The 19,828-nt window shown below is 44.8% G+C and overlaps 1 pseudogene; it reads left to right on the top strand.

Annotated features, from left to right (window-relative positions):
- Positions 1-19,828, top strand: part of LOC112253492 — a 107,410-nt pseudogene that overhangs the window by 10,616 nt on the left and 76,966 nt on the right.

Raw genomic sequence — 19,828 nt, 5'->3', positions numbered from 1 at the left:
TGGAAGAAGCATTTACTTAATTTTTTTCAGATAGAAATAACACCATTCTCCATACACAGTAATTTACAACTTGATAAGAACTACTGTATATAAGAACTAGATAAATTAGTAATCCGTTTGGATAAGGGAATTGTAAATATAAATCGCACTTGTTTTAGATATACAGTACCAGTCAAAAGTTTGGACTGTGACGACCCTCACACTCTGTTTGCTGAATTCTCTCTCTTTGCGCTTTTTTCTTTAATAAGATGTCGGTGGAGGAGCCGGGAGGGTGTCAGTAAAATGGGAGACACCTGGGTTCGGGTGTCCCAGGATAAATGCACCTCTTCCCCATTCATTGAGAATACTCTCCATGCAGACAGACAGATTTTGGTTGTGGCATTTTTATGGCTATTTGGTTTGTTTGCGTTGGCTCCTTTCAACACCCCTCATTATCACATGTATACAAGCGACCACTCACTTACACTACTGACTAAACACACACCATTGTTAATTGTATTTACTTTACTTCAGTTAATAAATATATTTTGCTATTCTTTATCTCCACGTTGTCTCCCTTTTGTTATGGGTGTCATGTATTGTCATGTTCCTGTTCTTTCTCTTCACTCCGTTTCCCTCTGCTGGTCATATTAGGTTACCTTCTCTTCCTCTCCTTCCCCCAGCTGTTCCTCATCTTCCCTAACTACCTCGTTCACTCTTTTCCCACCTGTTCCCTTTTTCCCTCTGATTAGGTCTCTATTTCTCTCTCTGTTCCTGCTTCTTTCTTTGTCAGATTCTCGTTTGAGTTTCTCATGCCAGAACCAAACTATCGTCTTGTTTGCTTCACCCTTGTCCCATCCTGTCGGAATCTGCCTGTTCTTCTGATGCTACGTGTTATCAGGTACCTCTGTCCGCTACGACCCGCGCCTACCCAGAGAGACCAGCAGTCTGTCGCCGCAACCCAGCTATTCTCCTCTGCTGCTAAGAAGGGGACTCTTTTGTAAATATCAGAAGGACTTTCTGTTTCATTTGTCGCCCTCTCTGAGGGTTGTCTATTTTGCCATTTTTCTACATCTGAAGAGGATTTATGTCTTCCATGTGTTTTTTACATTAAAGGACTCTGTTTTTGTTAAACCGCTTTTGGGTCCTCACTCAAGTCATAACAGAAGAATCTGACCAAGAATGGACCCAGCGATTTCGGATCCTTTCCACTCAGCCGTCGAGATCCAGGGAGCGATGCTAGGCAGACACGAGCAGGAATTGTCTGTTGCTCGACATGCCGTTGAGACCCTGACCGCCCAAGTCTCCGACCTCACAAGACAGGTTCACCATCTCCGCCTCGATCCACCGGCCACTTCCAGGGCTTCCGAATCTCCGGAGCCCAGAATCAATAACCCGCCGTGTTACTCTGGGGAGGCCACTGAATGCCGCTCGTTCCTCACCCAGTGTGATATTGTGTTTTCTCTCCAGCCCAACACTTACTCCAGGAGCACAGCTCGTATCGCCTACGTCATATCTCTCCTTACTGGACGGGCTCGTGAGTGGGGCACGGCTATCTGGGAGGCGAGGGCTGAGTGTACTAACCAGTATCAGGACTTTAAGGAGGAGATGATACGGGTTTTTGATCGTTCTGTTTTTGGGAAGGAAGCTTCCAGGGTCCTGGCTTCCCTATGTCAAGGTAATCGATCCATAACAGATTACTCTATTGAGTTTCGCACTCTTGCTGCCTCCAGTGACTGGAACGAGCCAGCTTTGCTCGCTCGTTTTCTGGAGGGTCTCCGCGCTGAGGTAAAGGATGAGATTCTCTCCCGGGAGGTTCCCTCCAGCGTGGATTCCTTGATTGAACTCGCTATTCGCATAGAGCGACGGGTTGATCTTCGTCACCGAGCTCGGGGAAAAGAGCTCGCGTTCTCCGTTGCCCCCTCTCCGCATCACTACCATCTTCCTCCGCCGGCTCGGGTGCTGAGCCTATGCAGCTGGGGGTATCCGCATCTCGACTAAGGAGAGGGAACGGAGAATCACCAACCGCCTCTGTCTCTATTGCGGTTCCGCTGGTCATTTTGTCACTTCATGTCCAGTAAAAGCCAGAGCTCATCAGTAAGAGGAGGGCTACTGGTGAGCGCTACTACTCTGGTCTCTCCTTCAAGATCCTGCACTACCTTGTCGGCCCATCTACGCTGGACCGGTTCGTCAGCTTCCTGCAGCGCCTTGATAGACTCTGGGGCGGAGGGCTGCTTTATGGACGAGACCTGGGCTCGGGAACATGACATTCCTCTCAGACAGTTAAAGGAGCCCACGGCCTTGTTCGCTCTGGATGGGAGTCCTCTCCCCGGGATTCAGCGTGAAACGCTACCTTTAACCCTCACTGTCTCTGGTAATCATAGCGAAACCATTTCTTTTTTAATTTTTCGTTCACCTTTTACACCTGTTGTTTTGGGTCATCCCTGGCTAGTTTGTCATAATCCTTCTATTAATTGGTCTAGTAATTCTATCCTCTCCTGGAACGTCTCTTGTCATGTGAAATGTTTAATGTCTGCTATCCCTCCTGTTTCCTCTTCTTCACAGGAGGAGCCTGGTGATTTGACGAGGGTGCCGGAGGAATATCACGATCTGCGCACGGTGTTCAGTCGGTCCAGGGCCACCTCTCTTCCTCCGCACCGGTCGTATGATTGTAGTATTGATCTCCTTCCAGGAACCCCCCGGGGTAGACTATACTCTCTGTCGGCTCCCGAACGTAAGGCTCTCGAAGATTATTTGTCTGTAGCTCTCGACGCCGGTACCATAGTCCCCTCCTCCTCTCCCGCCGGAGCGGGGTTTTTTTGTTAAGAAGAAGGACGGGTCCCTGCGCCCCTGCATAGATTATCGAGGGCTGAATGACATAACAGTTAAGAATCGTTATCCGCTTCCTCTTATGTCTTCAGCCTTCGAGATCCTGCAGGGAGCCAGGTTTTTCACTAAGTTGGACCTTCGTAACGCTTACCATCTCGTGCGCGTCAGGGAGGGGGACGAGTGGAAAACGGCGTTTAACACTCCGTTAGGGCACTTTGAATACCGGGTTCTTCCTTTCGGCCTTGCAAACGCTCCAGCTGTCTTTCAGGCATTAGTAAATGACGTCCTGAGAGACATGCTGAACATCTTTGTTTTCGTCTACCTTGACGATATCCTGATTTTTTTTCACCGTCACTCCAGATTCATGTTCAGCACGTTCGACGTGTCCTCCAGCGCCTTTTAGAGAATTGTCTTTATGTGAAGGCTGAGAAGTGCACTTTTCATGCCTCCTCCGTCACATTTCTCTGTTCTGTTATTTCCGCTGAAGGCATTAAGATGGATCCCGCTAAGGTCCAAGCTGTCACTGATTGGCCGGTTCCTAAGTCACGCGTCGAGCTGCAGCGCTTTCTCGGCTTCGCAAATTTCTATCGTCGTTTCATCCGTAATTTCGGTCAGGTGGCAGCTCCCCTCACAGCCCTTACTTCTGTCAAGACGTGCTTTAAGTGGTCCGATTCCGCCCAGGGAGCTTTTGATCTTCTCAAGAATCGCTTTACATCCGCACCTATCCTTGTTACACCTGACGTCTCTAGACAGTTCGTTGTCGAGGTTGACGCGTCAGAGGTGGGCGTGGGAGCCATTCTTTCTCAGCGCTCCCTCTCTGACGACAAGGTCCACCCTTGCGCGTATTTTTCTCATCGCCTGTCGCCGTCGGAACGTAACTATGATGTGGGAAACCGCGAACTGCTCGCCATCCGCTTAGCCCTAGGCGAATGGCGACAGTGGTTGGAGGGGGGGACCGTTCCTTTTGTCGTTTGGACTGACCATAGGAACCTTGAGTACATCCGTTCTCCCAAACGACTTAATGCGCGTCAGGCTCGTTGGGCGCTGTTTTTCGCTCGTTTCGAGTTTGTAATTTCTTATCGTCCGGGCTCTAAGAACACCAAGCCTGATGCTTTATCTCGTCTCTTCAGTTCTTCAGTAGTCTCCACCGACCCCAAGGGGATTCTCCCTGAGGGGCGTGTTGTCGGGTTGACTGTCTGGGGAATTGAGAGGCAGGTAAAGCAAGCACTCACTCACACTCCGTCGCCGCGCGCTTGTCCTAGGAACCTTCTTTTCGTTCCCGTTCCTACTCGTCTGGCCGTTCTTCAGTGGGCTCACTCTGCCAAGTTAGCCGGCCACCCCGGCGTTCGGGGTACGCTTGCTTCCATTCGCCAGCGGTTTTGGTGGCCCACTCGGGAGCTTGACACGCGTCGTTTTGTGGCAGCTTGTTCGGTCTGCGCGCAGACTAAGTCCGGTAACTCCCCTCCTGCCGGCCGTCTCAGACGCTTCCCATTCCCTCTCGACCGTGGTCTCACATCGACTTAGATTTTATCACCGGACTGCCTTCGTCAGTGGGGAAGACTGTTATTCTTACGGTTGTCGATAGGTTCTCTAAGGCGGCTCATTTTATTCCCCTCGCTAAGCTCCCTTCTGCTAAAGAAACGGCACAAATCATCATCGAGAATGTTTTCAGAATTCATGGCCTTCCGTCAGACGTCGTTTCGGACAGGGGTCCGCAATTCACGTCTCAATTTTGGAGGGAGTTTTGCCGTTTGATTGGAGCTTCCGTCAGTCTCTCTTCCGGCTTTCAGTCTAACGGTCAAGCAGAACGGGCCAATCAGACTATTGGTCGCATCTTACGCAGTCTTTCTTTTCGTAACCCTGCGTCTTGGTCAGAACAGCTTCCCTGGGCAGAATACACCCACAACTCGCTTCCTTCGTCTGCGACCGGTCTATCTCCTTTTCAGAGTAGCCTCGGGTACCAGCCTCCGCTGTTCTCGTCTCAGCTCGCCGAGTCCTGCGTCCCCTCCGCTCAGGCTTTTGTCCAACGTTGTGAGCGCACCTGGAAGAGGGTCAGGTCTGCACTTTGCCGTTATAGGGCGCAGACTGTGAGAGCCGCTAATAAGCGTAGAACTAAGAGTCCTAGATATTGTCGCGGTCAGAGAGTATGGCTCTCCACTCAAAACCTTCCCCTTAAGACAGCTTCTCGCAAGTTGACCCCGCGGTTCATTGGTCCGTTCCGTATTTCTCAGATCATTAATCCTGTCGCAGTGCGACTTCTTCTCCCGCGATATCTTCGTCGCGTCCACCCGGTCTTCCATGTCTCCTGTGTTAAGCCCGTTCTTCGCGCCCCCCGTCTCGTCTCCCCCCATCCTTGTCGAGGGCGCACCTATCTACACAGGGTCGTGGTCATCAGTACCTAGTAGATTGGGAGGGGTACGGTCCTGAGGAAAGGAGTTGGGTTCCCTCTCGGGACGTGCTGGACCGTTCGCTGATCGATGATTTCCTCCGTTGCCGCCAGGTTTCCTCCTCGAGTGTGCCAGGAGGCGCTCGGTGAGTGGGGGTACTGTCATGTATTGTCATATTATGTCTTGTTCCTGTTCTTTCTCTTCACTCCGTTTCCCTCTGCTGGTCGTATTAGGTTACCTTCTCTTCCTCTCCTTCCCCCAGCTGTTCATCTTCCCTAACTACCTCGTTCACTCTTTTCCCACCTGTTCCCTTTTTCCCTCTGATTAGGTCTCTATTTCTCTCTCTGTTCCTGCTTCTTTCTTTGTCAGATTCTCGTTTGAGTTTCTCATGCCAGAACCAAACTATCGTCTTGTTTGCTTCACCCTTGTCCCATCCTGTCGGAATCTGCCTGTTCTTCTGATGCTACGTGTTATCAGGTACCTCTGTCCGCTACGACCCGCGCCTACCCAGAGAGACCAGCAGTCTGTCGCCGCAACCCAGCTATTCTCCTCTGCTGCTAAGAAGGGGACTCTTTTGTAAATATCAGAAGGACTTTCTGTTTCATTTGTCGCCCTCTCTGAGGGTTGTCTATTTTGCCATTTTTCTACATCTGAAGAGGATCTATGTCTTCCCTGTGTTTTTTACATTAAAGGACTCTGTTTTTGTTAAACCGCTTTTGGGTCCTCACTCAAGTCATAACAATGGGCTTCGAGCCGTTTCGTGACAGGACCCACCTACTCATTCCTGTCATGTATAAATTATTGCAGACAGGCACAAGAATACATAGTAGGGGGTTTTAATACTCCACCCAAAAATACAACATGACATGAAAGGCACAGGGACGAAGCTCAAAGCAAACACGTATACAAACATAGGGATGTAACAAACAGAGTGATGTTAAACCTCTAATAAATACACGGGACGAGACCTGTAATGATACAAGGGACGAGACCCTTAATAACAAGTACACAATACGCGCAGAACAAAACCACAAGACCAACGGACATGGGAACAACAACCAACAAAACAATGGTGAATAGAGGGCACATACAGTGGGGCAAATAAGTATTTGGTCAATAACAAAAGTTTCTCAATACTTTGTTATATACCCTTTGTTGGCAATGACAGAGGTCAAACGTTTTCTGTAAGTCTTCACAAGGTTTTCACACACTGTTGCTGGTATTTTGGCCCATTCCTCCATGCAGATCTCCTCTAGAGCAGTGATGTTTTGGGGCTGTTGCTGGGCAACACAGACTTTCGACTCCCTCCAAAGATTTTCTATGGGGTTGAGATCTGGAGACTGGCTAGGCCACTCCAGGACCTTGAAATGCTTCCTTCGTTGCCCGGGCAGTGTGTTTGGTATTATTGTCATGCTGAAAGACCCAGCCACGTTTCATCTTCAATGCCCTTGCTGATGGAAGGAGGTTTTCACTCAAAATCTCACGATACATGGCCCCATTCATTCTTTCCTTTACACGGATCAGTCGTCCTGGTCCCTTTGCAGAAAAACATGATGTTTCCACCACCATACTTCACAGTAGATATGGTGTTCTTTGGATGCAACTCCGCATTCTTTGTCCTCCAAACACGACGAGTTGAGTTTTTACCAAAAAGTTCTATTTTGCTTTCATCTGACCATATGACATTCTCCCAATCTTCTTCTGGATCATCCAAATGCTCTCTAGCAAACTTCAGACGGGCCTGGACATGTACTGGCTTAAGCAGGGGGACACGTCTGGCACTGCAGGATTTGAGTCCCTGGCGGCGTAGTGTGTTACTGATGGTAGGCTTTGTTACTTTGGTCCCAGCTCTCTGCAGGTGATTCACTAGGTCCCCCTGTGTGGTTCTGGGATTTTTGCGCACCGTTCTTGTGATCATTTTGACCTCACAGGGTGAGATCTTGCATGGAGCCCCAGATCGAGGGAGATTATCAGTGGTCTTGTATGTCTTCCATTTCCTAATAATTCCTCCCACAGTTGATTTCTTCAAACCAAGCTGCTTACCTATTGCAGATTCAGTCTTCCCAGCTGGTGCAGGTCTACAATTTTGTTTCTGGTGTCCTTTGACAGCTCTTTGGTCTTGGCCATAGTGGAGTTTGGAGTGTGACTGTTTGAGGTTGTGGACAGGTGTCTTTTATACTGATAAAAAGTTCAAACAGGTGCCATTGATACAGGTAACAAGTGGAGGACAGAGGAGCCTCTTAAAGAAGAAGTTACAGGTCTGTGAGAGCCAGAAATCTTGCTTGTAGGTGACCAAATACTTATTTTCCACCATAATTTGCAAATAAATTCATTAAAAATCCTACAATGTGATTTTCTTTTTCATTTTGTCTGTCATAGTTGAAGTGTACCTATGATAAATTACAGGCCTCTCTCATCTTTAAGTGGGAGAACTTGCACAATTGGTGGCTGACTAAATACTTTTTTGCCCCTGTGTGTAATGAAACAGTTTTTAGTGATACCTAGAGGCCGGTGACGTAGAACTCCGGAGCTGGTGCACGCAATGGGCATCAGTACCGGGGGAAGCCGTGACCGTACCCCACCCCCTGACATGCTGCACTAGCAGTGGAACGACACTGACCTTGAGGATAACCACAGGGATGCGGTGTGGTTCGGTCAGGGCCAGTTGCAGCTGCCAAAGTTGCGGCGGCGTTGGACGGACCAGTTGTTGACCGAAGTTGTGGCGGCGTCAAAAGGGCCAGTTGCAGTGGCCGAAGTTGTGGCGGGGTCGAACGGGCCAGTTGCAGCGGCCGAAGTTGCGGTGGGGTCGAACGGGCCAGTTGCAGCGGCCGAAGTTGCGGTGGGGTCGAACGGGCCAGTTGCAGCGGCCGAAGTTGCGGCGCTGTCAGACGGGCCATTCTCGATGTCTCAATTTTGGGTCGGTTATTCTGTCACGTTGTATAAAAGATTGGAGACAGGCGCAGAAATACGTAATAGGGGGTTTTAATACTCCACCCAAAAATACAACATGCTATGAAAGGCACAGGGACGAAGCCCAAAACAAACACGTATACAAAAACACAGGGATGAAACCCAAACAAAAGAGCGAGGTTAATCCGCTAGTAAATACACAGGACGAGACCTGTAATAACAAAACACGGGACGAGACTGGTGATAAGTGCACAATACACGCAGCATGAAGGCCGCATCCACAAGTACTGACAAGACCAGCAAAAATGGGAACAATAATGAACAAAACAATGGTGAACAGAGAGCACATATACAGTTGAATTTGGAAGTTTACATACATTTAAATTCAGGTTTTCACATTTCCTGCCATTTAATCCTAGTAAAAATTTCCTGTCTTAGGTCAGATAGGATCACCACTTTATTTTTTAAGAATGTGAAATGTCAGAAAAATAGTAGAGAATTATTTTATTTCTTTCATCACATTCCCAGTGGGTCAGAAGTTTACACACAATTAGTATTTCGTAGCATTGTCTTTAAATTGTTTAACTTGGGTCAAACGTTTTGGCTAGCCTTCCACAAGCTTCAAACAATAAGTTCGGTGAATTTTGGCCCCTTCCTCCTGACAGAGCTGGTGTAAGGGAGTCAGGTTTGCAGGCCTTCTTGCATACACACAGTTTGAGTTCTGCCCACACATGTTTTATAGGATTGAGGTCAGGGCAGCAAAACACCCCCTCAACATGATGCTGCCACCCCCGTGCTTCACGGTTGTGGTGGTGTTCTTCGGCTTGCAAGCCTCACCCGTTTCCCTCCAAGCATAACAATGGTCATTAAGGCCAAGCAATTCTATTTTTGTTTCATCAGACCAGAGGACAGTTCTCCAAAAAGTACAATCTTGGTCCCCATGTGGAGTTTCAAACCCTAGTCTGGCTTTTATGGCGATATTGGAGCTGTGGCTTCTTTCTTGTTGAGCGGCCTTTCAGGTTATGTCGATATAGGACTCGTTTTACTGTGGATTTAGATACTTTTGTACCCGTTTCCTCCAGCATCTTCATAAGGTCCTTTGCTGTTGTTCTGGGATTGATTTGCACTTTTTGCAACAAAGTACGTTCATCTCTTGGAGACGCGTCTCCTTCCTGAGCGGTATGACAGCTGTGTGGTCCCATGGTATTTATCCTTGTGTACTATTGTTTGTACAGATGAACGTGGTACCTTCAGGCATTTGGAAATTGCTCCCAAGGATGAACCAGACTTGTGGAGGTCTACAATTTTTATTTCTGAGGTCTTGGCTTATTTCTTTTGATTTTCCCATGATGTCAAGCAAAGAGGCAATAAGTTTGAAGGTAAGCCTTGAAATACATCCACAGGTACTCCTCCAATGGACTCAATTGATGTCAATTAGCCTATCAGCAGCTTCTAAAGCCATGACATCCTTTTCCAGAATTTTCCACACTTTAGAGCCACAGTCATCTTAGTGTATGTAAACTTCTGACCCACTGGAATTTTGATAGTGAATTATAAGTTAAATAAATTGTTGGGAATATTACTAGTGTCATGCAAAAAGTAGAACCAACTTGCCAAAACTATAGTTTGTTAACAAGAAATTTGTGGAATGGTGGAAAAATGACTTTTAATGAATCCAACCTAAGTATATGTAAACGTCTGATTTCAACTGTAATTACTAATCAGGGGAAATGGGAACCAGGTGTGCATAGAGAAACAGTTCAGTAATGCCTAGAGGCTGGTGAGAAAGACCTCTGGCGCTGGTGCATAGAATGAGCAGCAGTACCGGGGGAATCCGTGACAATTCCAGGGTTTTTCTTAATTTTTACTATTTTCTACGTTGTCGAGACTAATACGTATGGAATCATGTAGAAACCAAAACAAGTGTCAAACAGGTGTGCCTTGTTAAGCTAATTTGTGGATGTTCTTTCCTAATGCATTTTAGCCAATCAAACATGGTAGGGGTGGTATACTGTACAGAAGATAGCCTTATTTGGTAAAAGATCAAGTCCATATTGTAATGTGCACACTAAGAATTGGTAAGCCAGTACAGAGAGTGAATACAATAAATATCAGAATTGAATAAAACAATAAACAAGAGCAGCGTACAGACATGAAAAACAGAAATGGAGTCAACGCATGGGGAAAGAACCAAAGGGAGAGAGAGATATAGGGGAGGAAATCAGGAAGGTGATGGAGTCCAGGTGAATCTCATGAAGTTTTATGGGTTTTAGACCCCATCACAGCACTGAGACTGCACTTGTGAAGGTGGTAAATTACCTCTTAATGGCATCAGACCGAGGCTCTGCATCTGTCCTCGTGCTCCTAGACCTTAGTGCTGCTTTTGATACCATCGATCACCACATTCTTTGAGAGATTGGAAACCCAAATTGGTCTACACGGACAAGTTCTGACCTGGTTTAGATCTTATCTGTCAAAGATATCAGTTTGTCTCTGAATGGCTTGTCCTCTGACAAATCAACTGTAAATGTCGGTGTTCCTCAAGGTTCCGTTTTAGGACCACTATTGTTTTCACTATATATTTTACCTCTTGGGGATGTCATTCAAAAACATAATGTTAACTTTCACTGCTATGCGGATGACACACAGCTGTATATTTCAATGAAACATGGTGAAGCCCCAAAATTGCCCTTGCCAGAAGCCTGTGTTTCAGACATAAGGAAGTGGATGGCTGCAAACGTTCTACTTTTAAACTCGGACAAAACCGAGATGCTTGTTCTAGGTCCCAAGAAACAAAGAGATCTTCTGTTGAATCTGGCAATTAATCTTAATGGTTGTACAGTCGTCTCAAATAAAACTGTGAAGGACCTCGGAGTTACTCTGGACCCTGATCTCTCTTTTGACTAACATATCAAGACTGTTTCAAGGACAGCTTTTTTCCATCTACGTAACATTGCAAAAAATCTGAAACTTTCTGTCCAAAAATGATGCAGAAAAATTAATCCATGCTTTTGTTAATTCTAGGTTAGACTACTGCAATGCTCTACTTTCCGGCTACCTGGATAAAGCAGTAAATAAACTTCAGTGCCCAATACGGCTGCTAGAATCCTGACTAGAACCAAAACATTTGATCATATTACTCCAGTGCTAGCCTCCCTACACTGGCTTCCTGTCAAGGCAAGGGCTGATTTCAACGTTTTACTGCTAACCTACAAAGCATTACATGGGCTTGTTCCTACCTATCTCTCTGATTTGGTGCTGCCGTACATACCTACACGTACGCTACGGTCACAAGACGCAGGCCTCCTAATTGTCCCTAGAATTTCTAAGCAAACAGCTGGTGGCAGGGCTTTCTCCTATAGAGCTCCATTTTTATGGAATGGTCTGCCTACCCATGTGAGAGACGCAAACCCTTTACGTCTTTACTGAAGACTCATCTCTTCAGTGGGTCATATGATTGAGTGTAGTCTGGCCCAGGAGTGTGAAGGTGAACGGAAAGGCTCTGGAGCAACGAACCGCCCTTGCTGTCTCTGCCTGGCCGGTTCCCCTCTCTCCACTGGGATTCTCTGCCTCTAATCCTATTACAGGGGCTGAGTCACTGGCTTACTGGTGCTCTTTCATGCTGTCCATAGGAGGAGGGGTGAGTCACTGATGTGAGTGGGGTTGATCTTTGTGGGTCAGCCTTGTCTCAGGATGGTAAGTTGGTGGTTGATCTTCCTGGGGTTATATCCTTCCTGTTTGGCCCTGTCTGGGGGTATCATCGGATGGGGCCACAGTGTCTCCTGACCCCTCCTGTGTCAGCCACCAGTATTTATGCTGCAGTAGTTTGTGTCGGGGGGCTATGGTCAGTTTGTTATATCTGGAGTACTTCTCCTGTCTTATCCGGTGTCCTGTGTGAATTTAAGTATGCTCTCTCTAATTCTCTCTTTCTCTCTCTCGGAGGACCTGAGCCCTAGGACCGTGCCTCAGGACTACCTGGCATGATGACTCCTTGCTGTCCCCAGTCCACCTGGCCGTGCTGCTGCTCCAGTTTCAACTGTTCTGCCTGTGGCTATGGAATCCTGACCTGTTCACCGGACGTGCTACCTGTCCCAGACCCATTATTTGACCATGCTGGTCATTTATGAACATCTTGGCCATGTTCTGTTATAATCTCCACCCGGCACTGCCAGAAGAGCCTGGTTCCTCTCTAGGTTTCTTCCTAGATGTTGGCCTTTCTAGGGAGTTTTTCCTGGCCTGCATTGCTTGCTGTTTGGTGTTTTAGGCTGGGTTTCTGTACAGCACTTTGAGGTATCAGTTGATGTACAAAGGGCTATATAAATAAATTTGATTTGATTTTGATGAAGCGCACATAATAATATATAAACTTGCGAAGGTCGAGTGCCGGAGATGGGGAACAGGAGTAGACGGGACGCCGACCAGAGGGAAGGTCCCAAGAACCGGGAGCGGACCGGTTGCTTCTGCTGAGGCTGAGGCATCCACGGTTGCTTCAACCAACCAACCCAACGTCACCAGTAAAAAAAAAAAGATAAATCCCTGTTGCTTCCCTTTGGGGATGCGTTATTCTGTACTGTGTACGCTAAGAATCGGAAAGCAAGTACAGGAAGTGACTTTAGTAAATACTTTAATAAATATCGGAACATTGACCAAAACAAGAAACACGAGTAGCGTACAGACATGAAACAGAGTCGATAGTGCCTGGGGAAAAAACCCAAAGGGAGTGTCAGATATAGGGGAGGTAATCAGGAAGGTGATGGAGTCCAGGTGAGTCTCGTGAAGCACAGGTGCGCGTAACGATGGTGGCAGGTGTGCGTAATAATGAATAAACTGGCAACGTTGAGCGCCAGAGAGGTGGAGCAGGAGTAGAAGTATCACATTATCTGTTGAATAGCTCAAATAAGCTAAGAGAAACAACAGTCCATCATTACTTTAACACGAAGGTCAGTCAATGCGGAAAATTCCAAGAACTTTGAAAGTTTCTTCTAGTGCAGTCGCAAAAACCATCCAGCGCTATGGTGAATCTGGCTCTCATGAGGACCACCACAGGATAGGAAGACCTAAAATTACCTCTGCTGCAGAGGATAAGTTCAATAGAGTTACCAGCCTCAGAAATTGAGCCCAAATAAATGCTTCACAGAGTTCAAGTAACAGACACACCTGTTCAGAGGAGACTGCGTGAATCAGGCCTTCATAGCAAATTGATGCAAAGAAACCACTACTAAAAGGACACCAATAATAAGAAGAGACTTGCTTGGGCAAAGAAACACATGCAATGGACATTAGATCGGTGAAAGTTTTGGTCTGATGAGTCCAAATTTGAGATCTTTGGTTACAACCGCAGAGTGTTAGTGAGATGCAGACAAGGTGAACGGATTATCTCTGCATGTTTTTATTTTTTTATTAATTTCACCTTCATTTAGCCAGGTAGGCTAGTTGAGAACAAGTTCACATTTACAACTGTGACCTGGCCAAGATAAAACAAAGCGGTGGGACACAAACAACAACACAGAGTTACACATGGAATAAACAAACATGCAGTCAATAATACAATAGGAAAAATCTATATACAGTGTGTGCAAATGAGGTAGGATAAGGGAGGTAAGGCAATAAATGGGCCATAGTGACGAAATAATTACAATATAGCAATTAAACACTGGAGTGATAGATGTGCAGAAGATGAGTGTGCAAGTAGAGATACTGGGGTGCAAAGGAGCAAAATAAATAAAATGAATAACAGTATGGGGATGAGGTAGTTGGATGGGCTATTTACAGTTCCCACCATGAATCATGGAAGAGGAGGTGTGGTGGTGTGGGGGTGCTTTGCTGGTAACACTGTCAGTGATTTATTTAGAATTCAAGGCACACTTAACCAGCGTGGCTACCACCACATTCTGCAGCGATACACCATCCAATCTGGTGTGCACTTAGTCCCACTATCATTTGTTTTTCAACAGACTATTTGACCAAGGAGGAGAGTGACCAAGAAGGAGATGACCTGGCCTACACAATTACCCGACCTCAACCTAATTAAGATGGTTTGGGATAAGTTGGACTGCAGGGTGAAGGAAAAGCAGCCAAAAAGTGCTCAACATATGTGTTAACTCCTTCAAGACTGTTGGAAAAGCATTCCTCATGAAGCTGGTTGAGAGAATGCCAAGAGTATACAAAGCTGTCATCAAGGCATAGGGTGGCTACTTTGAAGGATCTAATTTGTTTAACACTTTTTTGGTTACTACATGATTCCATATGTGTTATTTCATAGTTGTGATGTCTTCACTATTATTCCACAATGCAGAAAATAGTCAATATAAAGAAAAACCTTTGAATGAGTAGGTGTGTCCAAACCTTTGACTGGTGCTGTATTTTCTTATAATTGCTTGAGAAAAATGTGAAACCAGTAAAATGACAGCAAACAAGCATATCGACACATAAACTTTCCCAAAGTAAAGTTGATGAAATGCTGTGACATTATGTAGAATTGTAATTGTACGGCATTTTAACTTGTAGGGTTGGGCACTCTCAAATATCTTAATTATAGGCTATGCAAACTTTCTCTGTTTCCTATTTCTATCATGTTAAATATTTGCCACTATTGGTATCGACCGTCAGTAGGCCTAATAACACATTTTCAACTAACATTTTTTTGTTAGTTCCGCTTCAGTTGGTGTAGACTACATTCATATTCCATTTAAATACATTGTTTTGTTAACCTTCATTGCTTCCTCTGTAAACGCCATCCTGTGGTGGTTGCTGAGGATTATTAGTAACAGTTAATTAACAGATAATTAGTAACAAAAAAACATGTATGCTAATTACATCGTTAAGCCGTAACAGTTGATCCCTAATATTCTGCACCTGATCTCTCAATATATTCTTTTGAGTCTGTTGACAAAATTAAAAAATCAAAAGGTGCACTGTATTTAAAGGGATCACTTAAGATACATGTACTGAAAACGCTATTGAATGAAAAGTCCACGAGATATTCTGTTGGCCAGAAGTGGCAAGGTTGTCAGACGTTGAATTATATTTATTCAGCACACAAGAGAACCATGCCTGTTACAGTGCCTTGGAAAGTATTCAGACCCCTTGATTTTTTCCACATTTTGTTTCGTTACAGCGTTATTCTAAAATTGATTCAATCGTTTTCTTTCCTCATTAATCTACACACAATACCACATAATGACAAAGTGAAAACAAGTTTTAGATATTTTTGCTAATTTATTAAATATAAAAAATGGAAATATCACATTTACATAAATATTCAGACCGTTTACTCAGTACTTTGTTGAAGTTCCTTTGGCAGCGATTACAGAAACATCTCACGGATGATCAATGGAAACAGGATGCACCTGAAATAAATTTTGAGTCTCATAACAAGGGGTCTGAATACTTATGTAAATAATGTATTTCCGTTTATTTTTAATACATTGGCGAAAATGTCTAAAACATATTTTTGCTTTGTCATTATGGAGTATTGTTTATAAACTCCTGATTTTTTAAAATTTAATCAATGTTTTTATAAGAATGTAACGTAACCAAATGTGGAAAAAGTCAAGGGGTCTGAATACTTTCTGAAGGAACTGTACCTTGATAAGGTGTCTGAGAATACCAACTACTTCGAAGTGCATCATTTCCTTAGTCTGAATCGGGCCCCAAGTGAACAGAAAGCCAATTTCACATTTCATCTATCGCTAAACTCCAGGCTTCGATTGATGTAAAAACATGTTTTTAAAGGTTTGGTGGTTTCAAAGGAAAACAATATATTTTTTGTTGAAATTCAAAGAAGGCTCCACGGAAATGATATACAGCCAATTATGTCTTGAAGGTTTTCTTCGATCTATAGCCGTGTGTGTGTGTGTGTGTGTGTGTGTGTGTGTGTGTGTGTTGGGGGCAGAGAAGGAGCCGAGGCGAGGCAGAGGGGTGGCAGGGTGTTGGCGCCTCAAAAAGCATCAATAAAGACTTGAGCAGTAAGCTCTCCTGGGTGTGAGATTGGCACTATTGATTTGTCTCTCAGAAGATAACATTTTCCGTTCTGGACTTATCGTATTGACATCTTTTAAAATATCAGACATTTACATACCCTTATTCGTCTCATTCGGTGTTGTTTTTGCTGTATGCCTGCAGGATCATATTGACACGTTTTGAAGTATTTTCCTCAAACCCTCAGAGAGAACAAAAACAAAATGCTTGTTTGTAAATTATTAATGCAGTAGAAGACACATCATGAAGTATTAATTGTCCAATCATTAAATGAATGAGAAGATATCAGTAACTACACCCGTATAGGGATTCTGCATTACAGACCACAAACATGGTGGATGGGTGTGCTAACTGAGGTGAAATACGCTGGCCAGTGTATTGATTGAGATCATGTGATTCTGCCTCCTTCCCAGAGGACCTTGCTTATTTACAGTCTGTATCCGTCCGTATCGATTGAGGAATGCTGGAGGTTGGTTGAATGGTAGCCAGGCCAAAACAGCATGGCAACCAAAGACTTAGACTGCTGCCGTGGCCGAAGGCTCTAACCATTGGATCTCTGACCCTGTTTGACATTCAACTAGGTTTTACTGCTGGTCATAACTTTTCACTCAATTTCCTAGAATGGCAACGCTGAGTGGACAAAATGTTAGGACGCTGGCCCATATTGACTCCATTGCTTCCCACAATTGTGCCAAGTTGGCTGGGTGTCCTTTGGGTGGTGGACCGTTCTTGATAGACGAGGGAAACTGTTGAATGTGAAAAACCCAGCAGCGTTACAGTTCTTGACACAAACTGGTGCGCCTGGCATCCATACCATGTTCAAAGGCATTTCAATATTTTGTCTTGCACATTTACCCTCTGAATGGTACACAAACAATCCTTGTCTCAATTTTCTCAAGGCTTAAAAATCATTCTTTAACCTGTCTGCTCCTTTCATCTACACTGCTTGAAGTGTATTTAACAAGTGACATCAATAAGGGATCATAGCTTTCACCTGGATTCACCGGGTCAGTCTATGTCATGGAAAGGTTTTTGTATACTCAGTGTTCCCCTCAATGCTGAGAGCTAAGATGTAATGTCCCGTTGAAAATAGTAATATTTCGTGTGTAGCCTACACTCGTTATGATAGAATATAAACAAATCTCCTCATTTCAGGTCACTTCATGATATTTCCATTTAGTCCTGACTTGCCTAATTAAATAAAGGTTAGATATTTCCTCTGATGTAGCCTACACTTGTTGATGAAAACATCACCATAAATTAGCCAATATACAGTATACATTTTTGTCATATAAAAGGTGAACTTTTAGGTGTAAATTTACCAACTTTTTGTCTGTATCTCATTAGTGTTGGAGTGCATTCAGGCAAGTGTGGTGTGATCTAACCTAAACTTTTTACAGTATCAATTCCAACAAACTGCCACCTAGAAGCTCTAGGATATGATTGTTTCATTTTATTTATACATTTGTCTTTGCACCAGTGAATATAGCGTATTCAAACCCATTTTCTGAGAGTCGAACCCTAAAGGATGTTCCAGTTGGGTGAAACTGTCCACGACATTTACAACTCCCATTTGTTAAAGCCTGTCTCTTTACCTAGAGTATATGAAAGTCACGCACCATCATAGCAGAGAGAATGGCACCGGAGGAGCCGGCTGCCGTTTTCGGGCTCCTAACCAATTGTGCTACTGTGTGAGTTTTTTTCACAACTAATTATGTACATAATGTTTCTGCCACCATCTCTTATGACCGAAAATAGCTTCTGGATATCAGGACCTGCAATTACTCACCTCGAACTGGACAAAGATCTTTTATTTAACGAGTGGGATGCAAAGGATTTACTTCAGACACCCGACAAGGCCCAAATCCCCATCATTCACATGAGAAAGAGACAAAGATATTGGGGACGTAGATCTGGGTGCCTCTGTATACTGTTCCTTTTGTCCATGTAGGAAAGGGCAGTGTGGAGTGCAATAGAGATTGCATCATCTGTGGATCTGTTGGGGCGGTATGGAAATTGGAGTGGGTCTACGGTTTCCGAGATAATGGTGTTGATGTGAGCCATGTCCAGCTTTTCAAAGCACTTGACTACTGACCTGAGTGCTCCAGATCGGTAGTCATTTAGGGAGGTTATCTTAGTCCCTGTGTCCAAGAACACTATGGTGGTTTGTTTGAAACCTGTTGATATTACAGACTCAGACAGGGACAAGTTGAAAATGTCAGTGAAGACACTTGCCAGTCAGTGCATGCTGTCTGTCCAACATCACTACTCTGGACGGCTCTGACTTAGAATATGTGGATAACTACAAATACCTAGGTGTCTGGTTAGACTGTAAACTCTCCTTCAAGACTCACATCAACCATCTCCAATCCAAAGTTAAATCTAGAATTGGTTTCCTATTTTGCAACAAAGCATCCTTCACTCATGCTGCCAAACATACCCTTGTAAAACTGACCATCCTACCAATCCTCGACTTCAGCGATGTCATTTACAACATAGCCTCCAATACCCTACTCAACAAATTGGATGCAGTCTATCACAGTGCCATCCGTTTTGTCACCAAAGCCCCATATACTACCCACCACTGCGACCTATACACTCTCATTGGCTGGCCCTCGCTTCATACTCGTCGCCAAACCCACTGGCTCCAGGTCATCTACAAGACCCTGCTAGGTAAAGTCCCCCCTTATCTCACCTCGCTGGTCACCATAGCAGCACCCACCTGTAGCACGCACTCCAGCAGGTATATCTCTCTGGTCATCCCCAAAACCAATTCTTCCTTTGGCCGCCTTTCCTTCCAGTTCTCTGCTGCCAATGACTGGAACGAACTACAAAAATCTCTGAAACTGGAAACACATCTCCCTCACTAGCTTTAAGCACCAGCTGTCAGAGCAGCTCACAGATTACTCAACCTGTACATAGCCCATCTATAATTTAGCCCAAACAACTACCTCTATCCCTACTGTTTTATTTATTTATTTTGCTCCGTTGCACCCCATTATTTCTCTCTACTTTGCACATTCTTCCACTGAAAATCAACCATTCCAGTGTTTTACTTGGCCACCATGGCCTTTTTTTGCCTTTACCTCCCTTATCCCACCTCACTTGCTCACATTGTATGTAGACTTATTTTTCTACTGTATTATTGACTGTATGTTTGTTTTACTCCATGTGTAACTCTGTGTTGTATGTGTCGAACTGCTTTGCTTTATCTTGGCCAGGTCGCAATTGTAAATGAGAACTTGTTCTCAACTTGCCTACCTGGTTAAATAAAGGTGAAATAAATAAATAAATAAAAAATAAAAAAAGGCTACACTTTCTGATAAATCAGTTTTACTTATATCAGCACCGGAGAGCGTAAACAGCTGATGCTCTCGTGCATACTTCAGTGTTGTATGGCCAGGCAAGACTCCAACACCATCATTAAGTTTGCAGATGACACAACAGTGGTAGGCCTGTTATTGAATTGAAGATCATGATTAGCTGATAATTGGAGTCAGGTGTGGTAGCTGGGGCTGGGGAAAAAGTATGACACCCAACAGGCCTACGAGGACTGGAGTTGCCCAGACCTGGCCTTTAGGGAGGAGGCCAGGACAACAACCTCTCCCTGAATGTGATCAAGATAAAGGAGATGATTGTGAACTACAGGAAAAGGAAGACCGAGCGAGCCCCCATTCTCATTGATGGTGCTGTAATGGAGCAGATTGAGAGCTTCAAGTTACTTGATGCCCACATCACCAACA

The sequence above is a fragment of the Oncorhynchus tshawytscha genome, linkage group LG06 (genome assembly GCF_018296145.1).
Source record: "Oncorhynchus tshawytscha isolate Ot180627B linkage group LG06, Otsh_v2.0, whole genome shotgun sequence".
NCBI classification, from domain to species: domain Eukaryota; kingdom Metazoa; phylum Chordata; class Actinopteri; order Salmoniformes; family Salmonidae; genus Oncorhynchus; species Oncorhynchus tshawytscha.
Note: the sequence above shows the minus strand (reverse complement) of the source record. Positions and strands in the feature narration are given on the sequence as shown.